This window comes from Nerophis ophidion, linkage group LG07, assembly GCF_033978795.1.
Source record: "Nerophis ophidion isolate RoL-2023_Sa linkage group LG07, RoL_Noph_v1.0, whole genome shotgun sequence".
Taxonomy (NCBI): domain Eukaryota; kingdom Metazoa; phylum Chordata; class Actinopteri; order Syngnathiformes; family Syngnathidae; genus Nerophis; species Nerophis ophidion.
This window is the reverse complement of record NC_084617.1, coordinates 63,446,324-63,471,929: the sequence shown is the minus strand read 5'-3', so window position 1 is coordinate 63,471,929 and position 25,606 is coordinate 63,446,324. Positions and strand designations below refer to the sequence as shown.

Genomic DNA, 25,606 nt, shown 5'->3' with positions numbered 1-25,606 from the left:
AGGCCATGAATGAATGAATTATTGGACTCATGAAAAGGAGCTATAGATAGAGAATTTTGAGCCCTGTAATATGTTTGCTTTCTCCACCTTATCTTGGCAGACAAAAATATGCCTTATCTCGGACTGCTGGGTCTGCGTGAATGTGGAAGCTCTCCACATCATCCTCTTTGTGTTCAATCTGGAGATGTTATTGTTGTGTTGCTTCCTCTGCATAGCTTGGATTCCTTTGTTTTGTTTTTTTTCTTTAAGTCATTGTTTTTTTTTCCAGTGAAGGTGAAAATATACACTATATTGCCAAAAGTATTTTTGGCCACCTGCCTTTACTCACACATGAACTTGAAGTGCCCTCTGATGAAATGTTTTGGTATCCTGGAGCATACAAAGTTCCTTTCACTGGAACTAAGGGTCCAAGCCCATCCATCCTTCCATCCATCTTCTTCCGCTTATCCGAGGTCGGGTCGCGGGGGCAACAGCTTAAGCAGGGAAACCCAGACTTCACGTTCCCCAGCCACTTTGTCTAGCTCTTCCCGGGGGATCCCGAGGCGTTCCCAGGCCAGCCGGGAGACATAGTCTTCCCAACGTGTCCTGGGTCTTCCTCGTGGCCTCCTACCGGTTGGACGTGCCCTAAACACCTCCCTAGGGAGGCGTTCGGGTGGCATCCTGACCAGATACCCGAATCACCTCATCTGTCTCCTCTCGATGTGAAGGAGCAGCGGCTTTACTTTGAGTTCCTCCCGGATGGCAGAGCTTCTCACCCTATCTCTAAGGGAGAGCCCCGCCACCCGGCGGAGGAAACTCATTTCGGCCGCTTGTACCCGTGATCTTATCCTTTCGGTCATGACCCAAAGCTCATGACCATAGGTGAGGATGGGAACGTAGATTGACCAGTAAATTGAGAGCTTTGCCTTCCGGCTCAGCTCCTTCTTCACCACAACGGATCGGTACAACGTCCGCATTACTGAAGACGCCGCACCAATCCGCCTGTCGATCTCACGATCCAATCTTCCCTCACTCGTGAACAAGACTCCTAGGTACTTGAACTCCTCCACTTGGGGCAGGGTCCAACTCCTGAAAAACAACCCCACACCATAATTCCTCCTCCACCGAATTTCACACTCGGCACAATGCGGTCCGAAATGTAGCGTTTTCCTGGTAATGTTTTGTACGTGAGGGTTGGAAGGAGACGACACCACAAAGGAACTCAGGTTACCAGGTTTATTGTAACCTTTGATGATTGTGTGGGATGTATATGCTACTCTATGTGTTGAATGCACAATTAGGTGTAAAATTAACTATGTAAATAATGCAGGAAGATGTTGTACATGCGTGATGGATGAAATATTCGTGAGACCAAGAGGATAGGCACCAGGGAAGTCCGGGGACAGGCAAGAGGTCGAGGGCAGAAGGCAAGCAGAAAAGTCTGAGTCCAGGCAAGAGGTCGAGGATCCAGAGAAGCAGTCTAAAAACCGGGTGGAAGTCGAGATACGGCGCTCGAACGCACGGGACAAAACGAGCACTGCAAGGAGGACGAGGGACATAAGTCAACAAGTGGGCATGAAGAACAAAGAGTCGAGGACAACGAGAAGGAAGCCAGAGACGTGAATGCTTATTAGTGAAGTGTAGGGAATTATATTTATATAGCGCTTTTTCTCTAGTGACTCAAAGCGCTTTACATAGTGAAACCCAATGTCTAATTTTTACATTTAAACGAATGTGGGTGGCATTCGGAGCAGGTGGGTAAAGTGTTTGCCCAAGGCCACAACAGCAGTGACTAGGATGGCGGAAGCGGGGATCGAACCTGCAACCCTCAAGTTGCTGGCACCGCAACTCTACCAACCGAGCTAAACCACCCCACTACAAGAGTTAACAACGTTCTGGCGTAGATTCCAAGGAGTGACTGGTTCTTATGCTGCTTTCTTGATTCTTGGCAGGTGCGTTGATTGCTGACAGCCTGCAGCTGCGGCGAAGCGTGGGCGTGAGGCGCTCGGCGCGTGCGGGGGCATGTCCTGGCATGCTGCCAGATAGAGTGTGGGATCTTGTTCCGGGAGAATCTTGGGTTCGAATCCACACCATGAAAGTTAATCTCCAAACCCAGACTCGTCCATCAGATTGCCAGATTGAAAAGCGTGACTCATCAGTCCAGAAAACGCGTCTCCAATGCCCTAGAGTCCAGTGGCGACGTGCTTTACACCACAGCATCCCACGTTTGCATTGGACTTGGTGATGTATGGCTTAGATGCAGCTGCCCGGCCATGGAAACCCATTCCATTAAGCTCTCTACGTACTGTACGTGGGCTAAATGGAAGGTCACATGAAGTTTGGAGCTCTGTAGCAAATGACAGAAAGTGCAGAAATGTGCAAAAAGTCTTTGCAATATGTGCTTCTGCATCCGCTGACCCTTCACTGTCAGTTTATATGGCCTACCACTTGGTGGCTGACTTGCTGTTGTTCCCAAACTCTTCACTTTTCTTATAATAAAGTTGGCTTTGGAATATGTAGAAGCGAGGAAATTTCACGACTGGATTTGTTGCACCGGTAGCACCCTATGACAGTTCCACGCTGGAAATCACTGAGAGCGGCCCGTTCTTTCACAAATGTTTGTAGAAACAGTCTCCATGCCTAAGTGCTTGATTTTTATACACCGGGCCAAGTGATTAGGACACCTGATTCTCATCATTCGGATGTGTGGCCAAATACTTTTGGCAATGTAGTTTGATCCTGAATGTACCTGAGTTTTGGGAAACACAACAACGTGCAATGCAAACACACACACACGCACACAGAAACGATGCTCATGCATGGCCACACCCTTCACTTTTCCACACACACATGTACCGTGCCCCAATTTGAGTGTCTTGGGAACAACACAAAATATGCCAACGATGCCAAATGTTTTTCCCCATGTTTGCTGTTATTCAAATGTGTGCAGCAAGAAAAGGGCACATGCAAGCACACACACACACAGCTGCAAGCCAGAAACACACAAGACCGCTGGATAATGAGGGTGGACAGGGCGGAATTATCACTTCACATCACAATAATATTATCCTTCTCACAACTCCCGCAGCATCTTCCATGACGGTGTGACATTTCCATTTTACTTGAGTTTAATCTTGCTCCTCCAAATAAAACCGTAGCCCGCAGGCCCCCTTCCCAAACTGACCCAGTCCTATTTTAATCACATGGAATTAAATAAGTGCTGTTTAACACTTGTTCTGACAGCAGTCAGGACAAGTGGTTTGCTCGGCAAACTTCCCCTCTAGTCAAATAAAGAACACAAACAAAGTATATGGCGGCTCGACATGACAACAATTGCTGAAAATATTTACTTGGCTGATTAGAAGTGGATATGATTGAAGAAAGTGACATTTCCTATTACTAAATTTCTGTGTTTCCTCTGCAGGTTTGAGTGCAGTGCACTCATTCGCCATCAAATGATGTGTTTTGTGGAGATGAATTGTTATTTTAATTGGAAAACCAGAGCAAACATGCCAGAGAGACAAGACTTTAAGAAGAGTGGCATGCCTTTTTTTTCTTCTTTGTTTTTTACAAGGCTGTTAAAGTGTTTCAGTCATTATCTCAAGTGTTGTGTCCAGAGCAGCTGGACACAACTTCTTGGGTGCTGATTGATGCGAAGGGCTACCAGTTTGATACACACTTAAATAAATTGCCAGAAATAGACAATTTCCTCAATTTACCTTTAATAAATAAATCTATACATATGAAAAAATGGGTATTTCCGTCTGTCATTACGCCATACATTTTTTCTCTTTTACGGAAGGTTTTTTGTAGAGAATAAATGATTAAAAAAAACACTTAATTGATCGGTTTAAAAGAGGAGAAAACACAAAAAAAATGAAAATTTAATTTTGAAACATAGTTTATCTTCAATTTCGTCTCTTTAAAATTCAAAATTCAACCGAAAAAAATGAAGAGAAAAACTATCTAATTCGAATCTTTTTGAAAAAAAAAAAAAAAAAATGTATGCACATCATTAGTATTTTTTTACTGTTTAAGATTAATTTTAGAATTTTGATGACACTTTTTAAATAGCTTAAATTCCAATCTGCACTTTGTTAGAATATAGAACAAATTGGACCAAGCTATATTTCTAACAAAGACAAATCAATATTTCTTCTAGATTTTCCAGAACAAAAATTTTTAAATAAATTCAAAAGATTTAAATTTGATTCTACAGATTTTCTAGATTTGCCAGAATAATTTTTTGAATTTTAATCATAATACGTTTGAAGAAATATTTCACAAATATTCTTCGTCAAAAAACAGAAGCTAAAATGAAGACTTAAATTAAAATTTATTTATTATTCTTTACAAAAAAAAAAAAAAAAAAATACTTGAACATTGATTTCAATTGTCAGGAAAGAAGAGGAAGGAATTTAAAAGGTAAAAAGGTATGTGTTTAAAAATCCTAAAATCATTTTTAAAGTTGTAATTTTTCTTTAAAATTGTCTTTCTGAAAGTTATAAGAAGCAAAGTAAAAAAATAAATGAATTTATTTAAACAAGTGAAGACCAAGTCTTTAAAATGTTTTCTTGGATTTTCAAATTCTATTTGAGTTTTGTCTCTCTTAGAATTAAAAATGTCAAGCAAAGCGAGACCAGCCTGCTAGTAAATAAATACAATTTAAAAAAATAGAGGCAGCTCACTGGTAAGTGCTGCTATTTGAACTATTTTTAAAACAGGCCAGCGGGCGACTCATCTGGTCCTTACGGGCTACCTGGTGCCCGCGGGCACCGCGTTGGTGACCCCTGGTCCAGAGGATATACTTAATTCTTCTGGTGCGCCATAATTGTCAGGTGATGAATATGAGGAATTATGACTTCACACTAGGGCTGGGAGATATATCGACATACTTGATATATCGCGGGTTTTTTGATATATAAAATGACTACATCGTGATATTCGAGTATATGTTCTCACACAGTTGCTTTTAGCTGCGGGCATTACACTGCATGCGTTTCCCACTCGTTCTTGTCTCTCCTTCTCACAGAGACATAAACAAGCGCACCTTCTTACATACATCACGCGTGCAACGTCACACGCCCTCCCCGAGCAGAGAGGTTGCTACATGGGTAACATTAGCTGTGATGCTAACGGAGCGTTGCGAGTGGTAATACAAGAGAGAGAAGGTGCCAGTCTGGTAACAAATAAAGGAAGAATGAATTCCCAAGAAAAAACAGCACGGGGTGCATCGTCTGGCGGTGGTTTGGCTTCAAGCGGGAATATGTTGAACAATTATGCGGGAAAAGCGTTGCTACAAAAAGTAGCAGCACTGGTATTTGATGTTCTATTATGCAGCTCATTTGTATCTGACATTTATTGAAATATCTTGTGTGACATCATGCACAAATGTGCTCTTTATTTGTTTTAACCTATTGTGGTGGCGTTCGGTACAAAAGTGCACTTTAAAGGCCTACTGAAATGAGATGTTCTTATTTAAACGGGGATAGCAGGTCCATTCTATGTGTCATACTTCATCATTTCGCGATATTGCCATATTTTTGCTGAAAGGATTTAGTAGAGAACATCGACGATAAACTTCGCAACTTTTGGTCGCTAATAAAAAAGCCTTGCCTTTACCGGAAGTAGCAGACGATGTGCGCGTGATGTCACGGGTTGTAGGGCTCATCACATTCTCACATTGTTTACAATCATAGCCAGCAGCAGCTAGAGCTATTCGGACCGAGAAAGCGACAATTTCCCCATTAATTTGAGCGAGGATGAAAGATTTGTGGATGAGGAAATTTAGAGTAGTGAGGGACTAAAAAAAAAAAAAAGTTTGAAAAAACAAAAGCGAGGGCAGTGGGAGCGATTCAGATGTTGCTAGACACATTTACTAGGATACTTCTGGAAAATCCCTTGTCTGCCTATTGTGTTACTAGTCTTTTAGTGAGATTATAAAGTACCTGAAAGTCGGAGGGGTGTGGCCACGGGTGTGTTAACCCAGAGTCTCTGAGGGAAGTCACGGAGCTGCAGCAAGACGGAAGCTCCGCTGATGTCTCCGGTAAGAGCCGACTTATTACTACAATTTTCTCACCGAAAACTGACGGTTGACATTTGGTAGGGATCCATGTTCACTTGACCGCTCTGATCCATAGTAAAGTTTCATCTTTGGGAATTTTAAACAAAGAAACACCGACTGTGTTTGTGTGGCTACATTGACTTCTCCATTATTAATTGAACAAATTGCAAAAGATTCAGCAACACAGATGTCCAGAATACTGTGTAATTATGCGATCAAAGCAGACTACATATAGCTTGGACCGAGCGGAAAATAATTTCCGCTACAACCTGAGTTGTCAAACACACGCATCATCATACGAGTCATCATACCGCAACGTTTTCAACACGATACTTCGCGGGAAATTTAAAATTGCAATTTAGTAAACTAAAAATGCCGTATTGGCATGTGTTGCAATGTTAATATTTCATCATTGATATATAAACTATCAGACTGCGTGGTTGGTAGTAGTGGATTTCAGTAGGCCTTTAATTTAGTGTTGTTTTGATACGTCATCTTAGTGACATCATGCACAAAAGTGCACTTATAGCTTGTTTTAAAATCCATCCATCCAGCCATCTATTTTTTACCGCGTATTCCCTATGGGGTCGCGGGGGGCGCTAGTGCCTATCTCAGCTGCATTCGGGCGGAAAGCGGTGTACACTCTGGACAAGTCGCCAACACATCACAAGGCACAGTAAAAAGTAATTATCTTTTTATATAAATTTTATTACAAAAATGTGCATGTTTTCAATGTTTTAATATACCTATTTGGTACTAGTATCAGTTAAAACAGGGGTTTCAAATTCACGGCCCGCGGGCCAGATCAGGCCTGCGAACTGGTTGCATCCGGTCCGTGGAATGAGTTTGCTAAGTATGAAAATTAGCCAAAATTTTTGAATGAAAGAAACTGCTGTTCTAAATGTGTCCACTAGATGTCGCAATAACAATTATTTGTTTCTTTGTAGATGATGCTAAATCGGGGGCCGCTTGCGGCTCTTTAGCGCCGCCCTAGTGGCTCTTTGGAGCTTTTTTAAAAATGTATAAAAAATGGAAAAAGATGAGGGGGGAAAAATATTAAAAATATATTTTTTGTTTTAATATAGTTTCGGTCGGAGGACAAACATGACACAAACCTTCCTAATTGTTATAAAGCACACTGTTTTTATTAAACATGCTTCACTGATTCGAGTAATTGGCGACCACCGTTTTGTCCTACTAATTATGGCGGTCCTTGAACTCACCCTAGTTTGTTTACATGTATAACTTTTTTCCGACTTTCTAAGACGTGTTTAATGCCACTTCTTTGACCGTCTCATCATGAATGCGCAAAGCTGAGTTTTGTTGACATTATTGACTTGTGTGGAGTGCTAATCAGACATATTTGGGTTCTGCATGATTGCAAGCTAATCGATTCTAACATGCTATTTAGGCTAGCTATATGTACATGTTGCATCACTATGCCTCATTTGTAGCTATATTTGAGCTCATTTCCTTTAAGTCCTCTTAATTCAATTTATATCTCATGACACACTATCTGTATGTAATATGGCTTTTATTTTTTTGCGGCTCCAGGCATATTTGTTTTTGTATTTTTGGTCCAATATGGCTCTTTCAACATTTTAGTTTGCCGACCCCTGTGCTAAATATGTATTTAAAAAAAACACATTCAGTGCAACAGTCGAGGAAAATGACCAAACTACATGAATAACATCCTGTAATTTGATTTGGATACTATTTTTTTATCTTGATAGATTGAAAATTAACACCAATGAGTTGACTGATGAACATTATCACATCATATATTCAGAAAGTATAATTAACGACAAATAAAGATAGAATACTATTAACCGCAACAGGTAAGTGTAAAAAAACAACAACAACAACATTACGATTTGTACATTTTCAGAATGTGCTTGTTCTATTTTTAAACAAAGAAACCATTCTGAAGTTGTCTTTATTTTTAAGTTATCCTGCAGTGATTTTACCAGTCGGGCCCACTTGGGAGTAGATTTTTTCTCCATGTGGCCCCCTATTTAAAATGAGTTTGACACCCCTGAGTTAAAATTTTACCGATCAGGACATAACCTTCACTGGTTTATGGATGTGATCTTTGCTCACATTTAGGCAGTCATATTTAGGCAGGTACAATTAGTCAAATCCACCATTGTTTTACTCTTCTTTATTTCCAGGTGTGCACAAAATATACATTCAGATCTACATTTACAAATAGATATAGATAAATAAATATGAATACATTACTGGTATGGGTCTTGAGAAGCAGGAAGTTATTAGTATCTGTTTAAATAAAATATATAGTGCATCACTATTTAATTCCATATCTTTTGTCTCAGTTCTCTGAAAGGTCAAATATCACAGCACAAACTTCCGTAGCCAAGCTCTCATCAATTGGAATGCCATGCATCCCTCCCTGCGAGGCGGCTCTCCTCCTCCATCTCATTCCTTTGTTGCACTGGGGCTGAACACTATGTTAACCTAGTAATTGGCACTGGGCCTTCCCCATTATAAGGCTTTCTATTGAGCCGTTCTACATGACTAGTTAAAGAAGATGGCATGAAGATTAATGAAGTCCAGCTAATACAGGAGAGGAGGCCAACACCAGCTTAGTTGCTTCTCTGCACCTATACATATACACATGTAATATAAATATATATTTATGTAATAGTGTGATGTTGTTGCGCTATATTATGAACGAGACAGGGTGTTATGTTTTATTTTGAAGTATTGGTTTTATTTTGAAGAACCGGATGTCCGGTGCAGGAAGTGACTCTGAGGTTTTTTCGGTAATTAACTTCCTCTTCTATCGGACTTTTGCTGATTAGGTAATAGTTCTTCATTGCTCTGTGTTTCTTGTGTAAATATTATTTCTAAACTTTCATAATACTTTAAAAGTTAAAACATTAATGTTGTAGGTATAAGTGATGTGTTGTTTTTAGTATTTTTTCCATGCACAATTTTGTTAAGTAAGGATTAGAGCGTCGAATGTTTGAAATGTTTGGTCATAATTACACATGGAATTTACACAGGTATCACTCCGCCAGAAAAGTAGAGACCTGTTTATGTGTTTCGTGTTTCCATAACAGGTATGTGGATTTGTGTATTATTGTTATTTTTTATGTGATAAAACGTTTTTGTTAATGTAATTTAAATTATTATTTTTGTATGAATGAATGTTGTTTATCTTCCTCTTCTATTGGACTTTTGCTGATGAGGTATCACTCCGCCAGAAAAGTAGAGACCTGTTTATGTGTTTCCAAAACAGGTATGTGGATTTGTGTATTATTATTATTATTTTTTGTGTTAAAACGTTTTTGTTAATGTAATTTAAATTATTATTTTGTATGAATGAATGTTGTTTATCTTCCTCTTTTATCGGACTTTTGCTGATGAGGTATCACTCCGCCAGAAAAGTAGAGACCTGTTTATGTGTTTCGTGTTTCCAAAACAGGTGTCCAATAAATTATCAAACGACGGAATGGTGGAGTGTCTCCTACTTAAAAAAACTACACAACGCAGAATAAGACCCAGTGTGTATATATATGTATATATATACTTATATATATATATATATATATATATATATATACATATATATATATATATATGTATATATATATATATATATATATATATGTATATATATATATATATATATATATATATATGTATATATATATATGTATATATATATATATGTATATATATATATATATATATATATATATATATATATATATATATATATGTATATACATATATATATATATACATATATATATGTATGTATATATATATATATATATATATATATATTGCCTGTTTTAACTGGTGAACTCTGGACCCTCCACTTATGTTGCAAAGCCACCGCGGCGTCCCCCGCTTTGATTGATGTCACTACAGCAGTCAGTCTTTTTCCCTCGGAATTGAAAAGCCTGGCCCTCCGAAATAGATTTTCCAGCACAATTCACACTGGCATGCAGTAGATAGAACACTTTATGCGGTTTCATTTAAAACCATGAGCTGGGAGACGTGTTCATTCACTGTTGGCAAATGCCCCTTTGGTTAAGGTCTGCGGGCTTCACTTTTATATTGTCTGGGTGGATTTCATTGCCGATCCTGAGCCGCCCGTAACGCGGAGATGATAAAGCAGAGAAGGTGTGTCTCGCTGTGACAGCTCAAAGCATGATATGGAGATCAATGACAAACGCAGCTACAAAAAGTCATGTAAAATATTGTAAATAGTTTAATGAAAAGTACACACAATTTAAATTATGCAACACCAGTCGTTATGAACATAATTTTTTGTATGTATTCATATTTGTTCTGTTCCGGGTCACGTGTGAGCTGGAACCTATCCCAGCTGACTTTTGACAAGAACAAGAAAGTTTAATCATATTACACACATGCTGGCTCACCTGCACTGGCTTCCTGTGTGATGTGACTGTAAGGTTTTACTATTTACGTATAAAATACTAAACGGTCCAGCACCATCCTATCTTGCTGATTTTATTGTACCATATGTCCCGGCAAGATTCTAAGAACTCCGGCTAATTAGTGATTCCCAGAGTCCGAAAACAGTCTGTGTGCTATAGAGCGTTTTTTCTTCGGGCTCCAGTACTCTGGAATGCCCTGCCGTTAACAGTTACAGATGTTACCTCAGTAGAAACATTTGAGTCCCATCTTAAAACTCATTTGTATTGTCTAGCCTATAAAAAGACCCCCCTTTTAGACCAGTTGATCTGCCATATATTTTATTTTCTCCTCTGTCTGCCCCCCTCTCCCTTGTGGAGGGGGATCCATGGATATATATACAGTGGGGCAAAAAAGTATTTAGTCAGCCACCGATTGTGCAAGATCTTCCACATAAAATGATGACAGATGTCTGTAATTTTCATCATAGGTACACTTCAACTGTGAGAGACATAATGTGAAAAAAAAAAAATCCAAGAATTCAAATTGTAGGAATTTCAAAGAATTTATTTGTAAATTATGGTGGAAAATAAGTATTTGGTCAACCACTCAAAGCTCTCACTGATGTAAGGAGGTTTTGGCTCAAAATCTCACGATACATGGCCCCATTCATTCTTTCCTTAACACGAATCAATCGTCCTGTTCCCTTAGCAGAAAAAGATCTCCAAAGCATGATGTTTCCACCCCCATGCTTCACAGTAGTTATCAATCAATCAATGTTTACTTATATAGCCCTAAATCACTAGTGTCTCAAAGGGCTGCACAAACCACCACGACATCTTCGGTAGGCCCACATAAGGGCAAGGAAAACTCACACCCAGTGGGACATCGGTGACAATAATGACCCAGTGGGACGTCGGTGACAATGATGACTATGAGAACCTTGGAGAGGAGGAAAGCAATGGATGTCGAGCGGGTCTAACATGATACTGTGAAAGTTAAATCCATAATGGATACAACACAGTCGCGAGAGTCCAGTCCAAAGCGGATTCAACACAGCAGCGAGAGTCCCATTCACAGCGGGGTTATGGTGTTCTTGGGATGCAACTCAGTATTCATCTTCCTCCAAACACGACGAGTTGAGTTTATACCAAAAAGTTTTATTTTGGTTTCATCTGACCACATGATATTCTTCCAATCCTCTGCTGTATCATCCATGTATCCATTTTGGTATGAACTCAACTCGTCGTGTTTGGAGGAAGAAGAATACTGAGTTACATCCCAAGAACACCATACCTACTGTGAAGCATGGGGGTGGAAACATCATGCTTTGGGGCTGTTTTTCTGCTAAGGGGACAGGACGATTGATCCGTGTTAAGGAAAGAATGAATGGGGCCATGTATCGTGAGATTTTGAGCCAAATCCTCCTTCCATCAGTGAGAGCTTTGAATGGTTGACCAAATACTTATTTTCCACCATAATTTACAAATAAATTATTTAAAATTCCTACAATGTGAATTCCTGGATTTTTTTTCACATTCTGTCTCTCACAGTTGAAGTGTACCTATGATGAAAATTACAGACCTCTGTCATCATTTTACGTGGGAGAACTTGCACAATTGGTGGCTGACTAAATACTTTTTTGCCCCACTGTAGTTAGTACGTTAATTTGGACGCGGGACAAAATGAAAGCGCAGACTATAAAGTTGTACGGTATGGTAAATGGTAAATGTTTGTACTTGTATAGCGCTTTTCTACCCCTTTTTAAGGAGCCCAAGGTGCTTTGACAGTATTTCCACATTCACCCATTCACACACACTGATGGCGGGAGCTGCCATGTAAGGCGCTAACCAGGACTAAATACTTTTTTGCCCCAGTAAATATATATATATATATATCCATCCATCCATTTTCTTCTTCTTTTTTTTTGTCCTGTCCAGCTTCTCAGGTAAATCATATAGTTGATGTAGATTCCCCTTATCGGCTGTTCAGATTTACTTTACAAAAGAGAAGTGTAGGATACTTCTCTTGTTGCCTTATTTGAATTTGACTTTATTAAATGTATTTATTATTATCAGTTGGTGTAGCCGGGGCGTAGCAGGAGGGGATAGAAAGAGAAAAAAAGGAAGACAGAGGGGGAATTTGTGGGGATAAGAGGGGGATTAGGGACGGCGTGGCGCAGTGGGAGAGTGGCCGTGCGCAACCCGAGGGTCCCTGGTTCAAATCCCACCTAGTACCAACCTCGTCACGTCCGTTGTGTCCTGAGCAAGACACTTCACCCTTGCTCCTGATGGGTGCTGGTTGGCGCCTTGCATGGCAGCTCCCTCCATCAGTGTGTGAATGGGTAAATGTGGAAGTAGTGTCAAAGCGCTTTGAGTACCTTGAAGGTAGAAAAGCGCTATACAAGTACAACCCATTAGACAGAGAGACAAAAACAACAACAGCAAACACAACAATAACGACAACAACAATAGAACAACACCAGCACATACAATATTTACGAATATGATCGTAAAAGTGATAGCAAAAAAGCAGTTAAATAATAATATAGAAATGACAATGAGCATTTTTACACTACAAATGGAGCAAAACAAATACCAATAGAAAAAGCCCTATTGATCATGAACAATACCAATAGTTTACCTCTATTATCAACAATACAGTTGTTCAAATGCAACAATATGTATACATATTGATAACTAGAAAGATTTAAAAAAAGAATACCGAAAGATGGAGGTGAAGGGAGAGAGGCAACCTATATTAATCTTGTAGATTGTTATAGTAACAATGGGTTAAGCTTTGTCAGTATGCCATGTTGTACCCAGTTTACCCTAGGGCAACAACGTTGATATATGTTTGATGAAACGTGATAATGTGCATGAGTGTATATATTTATATGTACTGTATATGAACAAAATGTGTATATGAATGTTTGTACAGTAAATGTATAGTACAGTATGTGTATGTTTGTACTGCGAATGTGTGTGTAGATGGACGGACTTGGAGTATGTAGGTAAGTACTGTATTTGTGTATGTATATCAGAGCGTAGGTACCTATGTATGAATAACGGTGTGTATATGAGTATATGTGTGTTTGTATGTACAATATATGTGACTCCCTGTGTGCGTGGGAGCACACTGGAAGTCGTATATATATATATATATATATATATATATATATATATATATATATATATGTATGTATGTATGTATGTATGTATGTATGTATGTATGTATGTATGTATGTATGTATGTATGTATGTATGTATGTATGTATGTATGTATGTATGTATGTATGTATATATATATGTATGTATATATATATGTATATATATATGTATGTATGTATATGTATTTATATATATATATATATAAATATGTTATCAAATTTTTTCTGAAAGCATATAGCTATATTATAGCACCCACTGGGTCATGTGATCATTTCCCATGGCGCCGTGTCACATTGCACATTAACATTGTCCTGACTTAAAAATGTAGCACCAGAAGGACGTCAATAATTTGCCAAGTAAGCATGAAAAAGAAAGAGGGGCGGGAGTCACGGCTAAGCGCGAGCACGCCTCCGTGATGGCCTCATATAAAGGAAAACACAGCAGCTGATTTGATGCAACACTTAGGTAGAGGTTGAGTGCGACTTGTTCTTAGAGATGGGGGGGGGGCGCTCTTGTAATCAGATAAATTAACTAAAGCTATCAAAAGATTGCAATAACACTCAACGGTGCCATAAAAGTGCGGTGGGAGCTTTATGACAGACATCACTCCGGCACGCTGATTTATCTCTGCAGTCCTGTCCTATCGATCTTCAGCAAGGAGGCCTGAGTGAGACTCTCAGGAGAGACCTCTCAAGCCAGGTTCTCAGCAGCAGCCGTGCAAATCAAAGCCACCTTTATGTGCGTCGCTGCTTTCATGACCTCACACATATGACCGCGTATCACCGCTTGGGGTTTTTTTTTCTACTTTTTTTTTCTTTGGCGCGTTTTTTTCGTGCCGTATTAGGACGTGAAAGCATGTGTGGGAGTAGCAAAGTGACCCGAATGATGTGTGTCATCAATATTGGACTTTGTTACTTTAATCAAGTATAAGCGCTGCTTCTCTTAATTGTTGCACAATTACTTTAAAATAAACAGATTAGCATTTATAATATATATGTTTGTATTATTTTACAAGACGGCGCCACTGCAGTGGCTGCTGTTGGCAGGAACTCTGTGCTCTTTTTGTGTCATCCTTTTGTGTTCCTGGTGTTTCCCTCGTGTTTTTTTTTTTTTTGCCTTTTGGTTCGGGACCCTTTGGGACTGTGTGACAAGGGGTGGCACTTTCTTTGTGAACTTCTTGATCTGCCTCCCGGGAGCCTTTTGGTCATGGAGATCGGCTGCTGGGTCTCTGCCACACCAGAGTCCGTTTGAAGAGACAGGGCTGCGGAGCGCCGGGACGGACAAGCTTCACAGTGTCTTGGCTAAATGAGCAGGTATCGGACGCTTCGGTCTCCTTGGACAAATCCTCGCTCATACATGCGGACTGGACACTGGCCGAAAGTTGGTTGGCGGCCGAGTTGTAGTCTGCTCTCTTGGTTACTTTGTTGGGTCTGCTCCTTTTTCTGACGATGCTACCTCCACCCCAGCAGACAATAGTGTGGAACTCCGCAGAGGCCACCACAGTGGTATACGTTTTTTTTGTTGTTGTTGTTTTGCTTGTGTGGCTGTGTGTAGAAGTGGCTGGTTGCATCAGCTTTGCTCTTTTAATATTGTTAATGTTCTTTGTGTTCTTTGATGTTTCCCTCTTTTAAACACGTTTATGTGTGCTATGGCTATGAAGATTTTTTTTTCCTTAGCCTCTGTCACGGCGCGGGCTCAAATCCGCTTTTCATCGGCATCTTGTGTTCCCAGCGCCTCTGTTGGCAGCACACCAGGACACGCCCCTGCTCGCGCCAGACGCCTCACACCCACGCATAGGCAAAGCTGCAGACAATCAGGAATCAGCGCACCTGGGTTTAATAAGGACCAGCATAAAGACTAGTGACGTAGTTTCTCTTTGCAGTAAGCATCCCGTCGCTGGCTTTCCCTCCCGCGTACTTGCTATCTCATTGTCAATCAATCAGTCATTCAATCAATGTTTGTTTATATAGCCCTGAATCACAAGTGTCTCAAAGGGCTGCAGAAACCACAATGACAATCTCGGTAGAGCCCACATAAAGGCAAAGAAAAACTCACACCCAGTGGGACGTCTGTGACAGTGACAATGATGACTATGAGAAACCTTGGAGAGGACCGCATTTATCGGAACCCCCCTCAGGGCCCCGAAAGCAATGGATGTCGAGCGGGTCTAACATGATATTGTGAAAGTTTAATCCATAGTGGATCTAACATAACGGTGAGAGTCCAGTCCAAAGTGGATCCAATATAGTAGCGAGAGTCCCGTCCATAGTGGAGCCAGCAGGAAACCATCCCAAGTGGAGGCGGATCAGCAGCGCAGAGATGTCCCCAACCGATACACAAGCGAGCGGTCCATTCTGGGTCGTGGCTCTGGACGAGCGGTCCATCCTGGATCCCGACTCTGGACAGCCAATACTTGTCTTCCTAGTTTCCCGCATCTCATTTCCTTCTTACTCTCCAAAGTGTCCTTCCTGTTTCCCCTTGTTTGAGTTGTGTACCTCGACTTCCCTCTGGATTCTGGACTGCCTCCTCCGATCCTCGGCCTCTGCTTGGACACGGACCTGGTCGCTTCTCTCCTGCCCCTGACCACCTGCCTGCCCACGGACTATCTCTTTGCCTCGCCCCTCTGGACTGATAAAGGATTCATCCAACACGCACTTACAACAACCCCAGGTAACATTTACATTATTCATTCTACACATCGTCTGGCACCACACACTTAGAGGAGCATACACCTCCCACACACTCATCAAAGGTTTAAATAAACCTGTTAACCAGACCTTCCTCAATCAATCGATCAATCAAAGTTTATATTTATAGCCCTGAATCACAAGTGTCTCAAAGGGCTGCACAAGCCACAATGACATTCTCGGCTCGGATCCCACATCAAGGCAAGAAAAAAATTCAACCCTGGGTGACCGGTGCAATGGATGTCGAGTGGATCTAATTAATAGTGTGAGAGTCCAGTCCATAGTGGATCTAACATAGTAGTGTGAGAGTCTAGTCCATAGTGGTTCTAACATAATCGTGTGAGGGTCCAGTCCATAGTGGGGCCAGCAGGGGATCATCTTGAATAGAGACAGGTCAGCAGCGCAGAGACGTCTCCAACTTATGCACAGATGAGATGTCCACCCTGGGTCCCGACTTTGGACAGCTAGCGCGTCATATGTGGTCACCGAATCTTGGCAGAGCAAAAAATAAATGGCAGATCAACTGGTCTAAAAGTGGGTCTATTTAAAGGTAAGAGTAAACAAATGAGTTTTAAGATGGGACTTAAATGCTTCTACTGAGGTAGCCTCTCTAAGTGTTACCGGTAGGGCATTCCAGAGTACTGGAGCCCGAATATAAAATGCTCTATAGCCCGCAGACTTTTTTTCCAGGCTCTGGGAATCACTAATGAGCCACAGTTCTTTGAACGCAGATTTCTTGCCGGGACATATGGTACAATACAATCAGCAAGATTGGACACCTGGTGGTGTTGTCTCCTTCCCCCCCAGTCTTTACACCCTCTCCAGGGGCCCAGTCTTAGACCAAATAATTTCCCCCCCGCCCCCCACCGTTTACCTGTTTCTCACCATTTTTGTAAGGGGCGCCGTAAGTACTGTCTCCTTGTAATGTTTGTCTGCTGTTGAATGGGATTGTGCTAAAAAGAAATTTAATTTAAAGGCCTATTGAAAACCCACTACTACCGACCACGCAGTCTGATAGTTTATATATTAATGATGAAATCTTAACATTGCAACACATGCCAATACGGCCGGTTTAGTTTACTAAATTACAATTTTAAATTTCCCGCTGAGTTTCTTGTTGAAAACGTCGCAGAATGATGACGCGTATGATGACGCGTGTTGGGGGGAACATTTTAGCCCAGCACCACTTACGGTTAAAAGTCGTCTCTTTTCATCGCATAGTTCCACAGTAATTTGGACATCTGTGTTGCTGAATCTTTTGCAATTTGTTCGATTAATAATGGAGACTATAAATAAGAATGCTGTTGATGGAAAGCGGTGGATTGCAGCTGCCTTTAGCACCGAAACACAGCCGGTGTTAATTTGTTGTGAAGCTTTAACACAGAACGGTCAAGCAAACATGTTTTCTACGTCATCAAGCAAGTTTTTGGATGGGAAAATTGTGATATTAAGTCAGCTCTTACCGGAGACTTCAGTGGATTATGGAACCTCCTGCAGCAGCTGTGATTTTGGCTCCTCCATGGCTTCTCTCAAAGACTCTGGCGTTCACCGTAGCCTTCCGACTTTCAGGTATGACTTTTAGAATCTCACTAAAATACTGTTAACACAATAAGCAGATAAGGGATTTTCCAGAATTATCCTAGTAAATGTGTCTAATTACATCTGAAACGGTAACACTGCCGCCGCCCGGAGCCCTCACTTTTTTTTTCTTTTTTTTAGTGCCTCGCTCTAACTTTCCTCATCCACAAATCTTCAATACTTGCTCAAATTAATGGGGACATCGTCACTTTTCTCGATCCAAATAGCTCTTACTGCTGGTGGCTCACATTATAAACAATGTGAGGAGCCCTACAACCAGTGACGTCACGCGCACATCGTCTGCTACTTCTGGTGCAGGCAAGGCTTTTTTATTAGCGACCAAAAGTTGCAAACTTTATCGTCGATGTTCTCTACTAAATCCTTTTAGCAAAAATATGGCAATATCGCAAAATGATCAAGTATGACACATCGAATGGACCTGCTATCCCCGTTTCAATTAGAAAATCTCATTTCAGTAGGCTTTTAAGTGTTTCTGATTGTGATTCTGATGCACGTTTTAATTATCAGCTGGTTTCAAGAAAATGTATTAATTAAAGCCCCGTAAGTACCTTTTTTCCCCCCACCTCGCCACCTTTATGCTGTTTAAGTCATAAATGAAAAGAAGGACACGTAAGGGCACCTGGTCATATAATACATATTGCCTCATCCTTTTAACAAATATGTTTCATAGCCCTATTAAAAGGGGTCTTCATCCGTCCTGTCAAAAGCAGCCTAGCCTGTTTTTTTTTAGTTTAATTACACTATCCAATTAAAAAGAAAAAAAAAAAGCCGCATTCTGCCCCGCCTCTCCTTGGGTTTGAGTGGATATGACATTTACAAGGCTCGCCTTTCAAGCAGACAATAGTGTGATTGATGAGGTGCAGACGCTATGAAGGAGGCGATTGCCATGTGGAAGCAGTGCTTAGTGCACTCTGATTTATTTATCATCTGTTTCCAAAGCAAGGCTGGCCGCGGCGACTCGTTGAATCCGCGGGTGGACCGCGGCCTTGACGCTCTGCGCTGGGCAATTTCGACGGCGGCGGGAAAACGGCGCGTAAACACAAGACGGTCTCGAGGAGAATTTTTTTCCACACTGCGTTGCGGACTTGAGTCCGGCAACTGTTGTTATTGACATTGACACGCTGTGGTCAAGCAGCGGGGGCCTCTTGTTAGCCGACTCTCACTGTTTGCTGTATTCACAGTGATTAATTCATTCACCAGGAAGAAAATGCTGGACTCCCTCCAGCTGAAATGAACGCTTGTTTGCCTTTTTATTTGTCAACAGTCTGCATAAATACATTTGCGGTGTCGGCTTCGGTGACTAATACAATCTGATAGAAATGTCGGAATAACATTAATATTTATTTCAGATGAAACATTTGGCAGGGTCCTTAATATTTGTCACGCCTTCTTTGGTAATTGGTAATTATGTGACATCAGGCATGGACCGCGAGCACATTTGTACAGTGGGGCAAAAAAGTATTTAGTCGGCCACAGATTGTACAAAAAGTTCTATTTTGGTTTCATCTGACCACATGACATTCTCCCAATCCTCTGCTGTATCATCCATGTATTCATTTTGGTATAACCTCAATTTGTCGTGTTTGGAGGAAGAAGAATACTGAGTTGCATCCCAAGAACACCATACCTACTGTGAAGCATGGGGGTGGAAACATCATGCTTTGGGGCTCTTTTTCTGCTAAAGGGAGAGGACGATTAATCCATGTTAAGGAAAGAATGAATGGGGCCATGTATCGTGAGATTTTGAGCCAAAACCTCCTTCCATCAGTGAGAGCTTTGAATGGTTGACCAAATACTTTTCCACCATAATTTACAAATAAATCATTTAAATTTCCTACAATGTGAATTCCTGGATTTTTTTTCACATTCTGTCTCTCACAGTTGAAGTGTACCCATGATGAAAATTACGAACCTCCGTCATCATTTTAAGTGGGAGAACTTGCACAATCTGTGGCGGACTAAATACTTTTTTGCCCCACTGTAAATAGTACGGTAATTTGGACGCGGGACAGAATGAAAGCGCAGACTAAAGAGTTGTACGCTATGGTAAATGGTAGATTGTTGTACTTGTATAGCGCTTTTCTACCCCTTCATAAGGAGCCCAAAGCGCTTTGACAGTATTCCCACATTCACCCATTCACACACACATTCACACACTGATGGCGGGAGCTGCCATGCAAGGCACTAACCAGGACCCACCAGGAGCAAGGGTTAGTGTCTTGCCCAAGGACACACCGGACATGACTATGATGGTAGAAGGTGGGGGTTGAACCAGTAACCCTCAGATTGCTGGCACGGCCACTCTCCCAGCTTCACCACGCCGTCCCCCATTAGTATAGTACCGGTATTAATATAGTACCGCGATACTAATTAATCATATTTGGTTCTATTTGGAGAGGCACAATTACAGCAAGGATACACCAACTGTACTACACAAACAAGAGCATCAACTTACAACTACAGACTGAATTGTGAATTCATTTTGCTTCCTAAAGATCATTGGACATCTTGGGTACCGTTGTACCAAAACCCAGATCAGTATGTCATCTGAAAAAGGTAAACTAACGTGTTTGTTTCAACAACTGTTTAAGGCCTACTGAAATGAGATGTTCGTATTTAAAAGGGGATAGCAGGTCAATTCTTTGTGGCATACTTGATCATTTCGCGATATTGCCATATTTTTTGCTGAAAGGATTTAGTAGAGAACATCAACGATAAAGTTCGCAACTTTTGGTCGCTAATAAAAAAGCCTTGCCTGTACCGGAAGTAGTAGACGATGTGCGCGTGACGTCACTGGTTGTAGGGCTCCTCATATCCTCACATGTGTTTATAATCATAGCCACCGGCAGCTAGAGCGATTCGGACCGAGAAAGCAACGATTTCCCCATTAATTTGAGCGAGGATGAAAGATTTGTGGATGAGGATATTGACAATGAAGGACTAGAAGAAAAAAAAAGACGAGGGCAGTGGGAGCGATTCAGATGTTATTAGACACATTTACTAGGATAATTTTGGAAAATCCCTTATTTGCTTATTGTATTAATAGTGTTTTAGTGAGATTATATAGTCATACCTGGAAGTCGGGGGGGTGTGGTGACTGCCAATGTATCTGAGGGAAGCCATGAAGGAGCCAGGAAAGTCACAGCTGCCTCTTTGACAGCTGCAGGAAGAATGACACAAGCTCTGCTCATGTCTACGGTGAGAGCCGACTTATTACCACAATTTTCTCACCGAAACCTGCCGGTTGACATGTAGTAGAGAAACATGTTCGCTTGACCGCTCTGTTTCATATTAAAGCTTCACAACAAACAAAGAAACACCGGCTGTGTTTGTGTTGCTACAGCCGGCCGAAATACACCGCTTTCCACCAACAGCATTCTTCTTTGTAGTATCCATTATTAATTGAAAAAATTGCAAAAGATTCAGCAACACAGATGTCCAGAATACTATGTAATTATGCGATTAAATCGGACGACTTTTAGGCGTGATCGGCGCTGGGATAAAATGTCAGCTACAACCAATGATGTCACAAGCACGCGTCAACATAAGCGTCATCATTCCGCGACGTTTTCAACAGGGCACATAATCAATCAATGCAAGTGGCAAATAATTTGCAGTGTCCCCTTCTAATTGAAATTAATTATAATATGAATGAATTTGACTTTGCAACAAAGCATCATTGACACAGATAACAACTGTCCATTTTGATTGATTGAAACCTTTATTAGCAGATTGCACAGTACATTACATTTTCCGTTCAATTGACCACTAAATGGTAACACCCAAATACATTTTTCAACTTCTCTAAGTCGGGGTCCACGTTAATCAATTAATGGCATCCATCCATCTCCTCCAAGATGGTTGCTGTTGGTTTAGCATGGTGATGGTCAGCAGCCTACTAGTGCAGAGAAAAAGCTGACCCACCTTTGTTATTAATGTGCGCCCCCAACTGCTCTATGTGCAGACTAAAGGAGGGTAGCCATGAGACAGATGCTTAACGACTCCCCCAAGACCACGGCTGTGAGCCTTATCTGGTCCGTAGTTTGTGTGCGCAGGTTGCCATAGTAACTGACCTCAGCACATCAATGAATGCATAATGCTGCTGGCCCACCAGCTACCAGGAGAATAAACATGCATAATGTGCAACATACAGGTCTGCTTTGCACTTGAGTATTGATGGTATGTTACTAGTGGTATTATTATATTCATGACAAATTGATTAACTCACTTTCCTTGACATACTAAGAGATATTGCTAATACGCAATATTGCCAAAAACTATTTGGCCACCCATCCAAATGATGAGAATCAGGTGTCCTAATCACTTGGCCCGCTGTATAAAATCAAACACTTAAACATTTGTGAAAAAATCGATTTCCAGCATGGAACTGTCATAAGATGCCACCTGTGCAACAAATCCAGTCGTAAAATTTCCTCGCTCCTAAATATTCCAAAGTCAACTTTATTATAAGAAAAGTGAAGAGTTTGGGAACAACAGCAACTCAGCCACCAAGTGGTAGGCTGACGTAAACTGACACAGTGGGGTCAGTGGATGCTGAAGCGCATAGTGCACAGACTTTCTGCAAAGTCCAAACCTCCAATTAGCTCACGTACAGTACGCAGGGAGCTTCATGGTATGGGTTTCCATGGTAGAGCAGCTGCATCTAAGCCATATATCACAAAGCATGGGATGGCATGTCGCTACTGGACTCTAGAGCAGTGGTTCTCAAATGGGGTTACGCGTACCCCTGGGGGTACTTGAAGGTATGCCGAGGGGTATGTGAGATTTTTCCAAAATATTTTAAAAATAGCAACAATTCAAAAATCCTTTATAAATATATTTATTGAATAATACTTCAACAATATATGAATGTAAGTTTATAAACTGTGAAAAGAAATGCAACAATGCAATATTCAGTGTTCACAGATAGATTTTTTGTGGACATGTTCCATAAATATTGATGTTAAAGATTTCTTATTTTGTGAAGAAATGTTTATAATTAAATTCATGAATCCAGATGGATCTCTATTACAAGCCCCAAAGAGGGCACTTTAAGTTGATTACTTCTATGTGTTGAAGTCTTTATTTATAATTGAATCACTTGTTTATTTTTCAACAAGTTTTTAGTTATTTTTATATCTTTTTTTTCCGAATAGTTCAAGAAAGACCACTACAAATGAGCAATATTTTGCACTTCAATACAATTTAATAAATCAGAAACTGATAACATAGTGCTGAATTTTACTTCTTTATCTCTTTGTTTTCAACCAAAAATGCTTTGCTCTGATTAGGAGGTACTTGAATTTTAAAAAAATTCACAGGGGGCATGTGGTGAGACGCAGCCAACGGGCCGACAGTGGGCTGAGAGAAACGGTCCTGACCAAGATGGAGGCCAGGAGGCGGGGCATGCGGCAGAGAGGAGAGGCGTGACGCACGCGGAGCAGCACGGGAGCAGCAATCTGAGTCAGGTGCGTACAACACACACCTGCTCACAATCTCTCCATCTGCTGCTACAGCATAAGAAGGGCGAGGGAGGAATGACCAGTGCAGAAGACAGAGGAGGAACTGCAGCTGACGACAACGACGAGAGCGACCCGGAAAAAGATGAGCCCCCGCGGAAGACGCAGCAGCCGCCCACCGAAAGGCGCGCCAAAACGAGCAGCCAAAAAGGTTGCGCTAGAAAGTGGCGCGACCGATTGGGACACGACGCAGTTTGTTGAAAGGATAAACGAGTATCAACCTTGCTACGAGGTGTCTTGCATCCATGGTCCTTACAACCCACACGGTGATGGCAGGAAGTCCGTCACAGGGTACATCACTGAGGTTGAGAACCACTGCTTTTCCATCTGGCAATCTGATGGATGAGTCTGGGTTTGGAGGTTGCCAAGAAAACGCTACATTTCGGACTGCATTGTGCCAAGTATGAAATTTGGTGGAGGAGGTATTATGGTGTGGGGTTGTTTTTTCAGGAGTTGGGCTCGACACCTTAGTTCCAGTGACAGGAATTTCAAATGCTCCAGGATACCAAAACATTTTGGGCAATTCCATGGGATGTCACTTTAAGTTCATAAGTGTTTAAAGGCAGGTGGCCAAATTATTTTGGCAATATAGTGTAGATCGGTTACGTCATCGATCTACAACTACCACCATAATAAATACATCTTTAGATGAATACTTCTCTGTTAGTGTCAAAACTAAAGGATTACTTGTGGTAAATGCAGAATATTTGACACAGTACAGCGCTTTCATTGGATTCCAGAAGTGCACAGTGTTAGTTTATGCACGTTGACATTTTAAGCAGTCAGTGTGGCTTGTTCAGCACTCTGTATTCCATTAAAATGGACAAAATTTAATGTCATAACAAAGTTGTACGCTATACCCCAGCAAAACACCTCAGTGACTCAAAATTGTATTTTAGCTTCATTAAAATGCCTTAACGCCTTAGTTAATGTTGATTGTAATGTGCAATTTCCATGATGCATTGGGCTATAATTTGTCAAGACCGTTCATAAGGATCAATTTATGTCTTTACCTGCATGCGCTACACTCGAAATTAATTATGAAAGAATGACAAGGACGAAACCACATTTGATTCATCTGCAGCTGATTTATAACGCAGGTTATATCCCAATCATGTGTGTAAACTACGCCGTAGCCTATTAATCAATGGACATGTTGAAAGTCTGCAGTGTGCGTGCGTGTGTTGTTAAAGCTTGCCACAGTTTAGTGACAGACGGCGTCTTGCAGGAGAAACCAAACTAACAAGTGCTGCTTACGCCGCACCGATCAGACAGGTGTTTTGACATTTCCCTCTCTCCCCTCAGAGAAACATCTGGCACAGCTGCCACGCGTAATTGTAACAGTGCGTTGCAGCCTGTCAGTAAGCTGGACACTAACAAGTAAAAATAAATATTAATAATAATGTTGTAAAGTCTAAAAAAAAAAAAACAACATTGGTCAATACTGAGGTCTCTGTGACCTATCAACTTAAGTTGGTTTATTTTTCTATTTACAGATGTATTTTAAAATAAAACGTGATATGTTTTGACTTAGGGGAGATGACGGTAAACAGACACCAGAGCTATGTAATGTTCAATAATTCATCGTATAATTTATAATAATTGTATATATAGTCAATATATATAATAAGAATAATAAACAAAACTAGCTAATAAACTAAGGAAATGAAATGTGACAACACTCAAGAGTGTGTATGGTGTAAGACTAAGTGAAGAATTTAACTGAAGTATGTGTTACCCAAGTGTTGAGCAAGATACGAGGAATGAGGCAGTCCATGGGGCAGGCAGGGGATCCGGGGCGAGAGAGAGGCGTCGAGGAACGAGGGAGGCAGTCAGAGGACAGAAGGAGATACGGGGAAAAGTGAGACACACAGCTCACTTACCAGGTGATGTAGGGTACTGCGGGGACACGGGAGAAGAAAAGGGAACAAGTCAAGCCACGGAGAGAAAAAAAGAATAGAGCATAAAGCAGTCGCTTACGGTACACCATGAAAACTACTGTTCCCGCTCGATCCTTGGGTCCACTCGTCTTTTATCCAGCTCGCCCTCATCAATACCAGGTGTGCAGATTGACAATTGAGTGTCGCTACGTGGGCTTGCTGCGCTCAGCGTGAGCCGGGGCGTATCTGAGCGCGCTGTCAGCGGATCCTCCGGGTGGTCCCGCAGAGGAGGGAGACG

At 41.1% G+C, this 25,606-nt stretch overlaps 1 long non-coding RNA gene across 1 annotated transcript; it reads left to right on the top strand.

The window, feature by feature from the left end:
* Positions 1-8,935: 8,935 nt before the first annotated feature.
* Positions 8,936-24,302, top strand: LOC133555719 (uncharacterized). The gene is made up of 3 exons (XR_009807388.1): positions 8,936-9,126; positions 9,256-9,305; positions 23,231-24,302. It is a non-coding gene; the product is annotated as an uncharacterized LOC133555719 (long non-coding RNA).
* Positions 24,303-25,606: the final 1,304 nt, after the last annotated feature.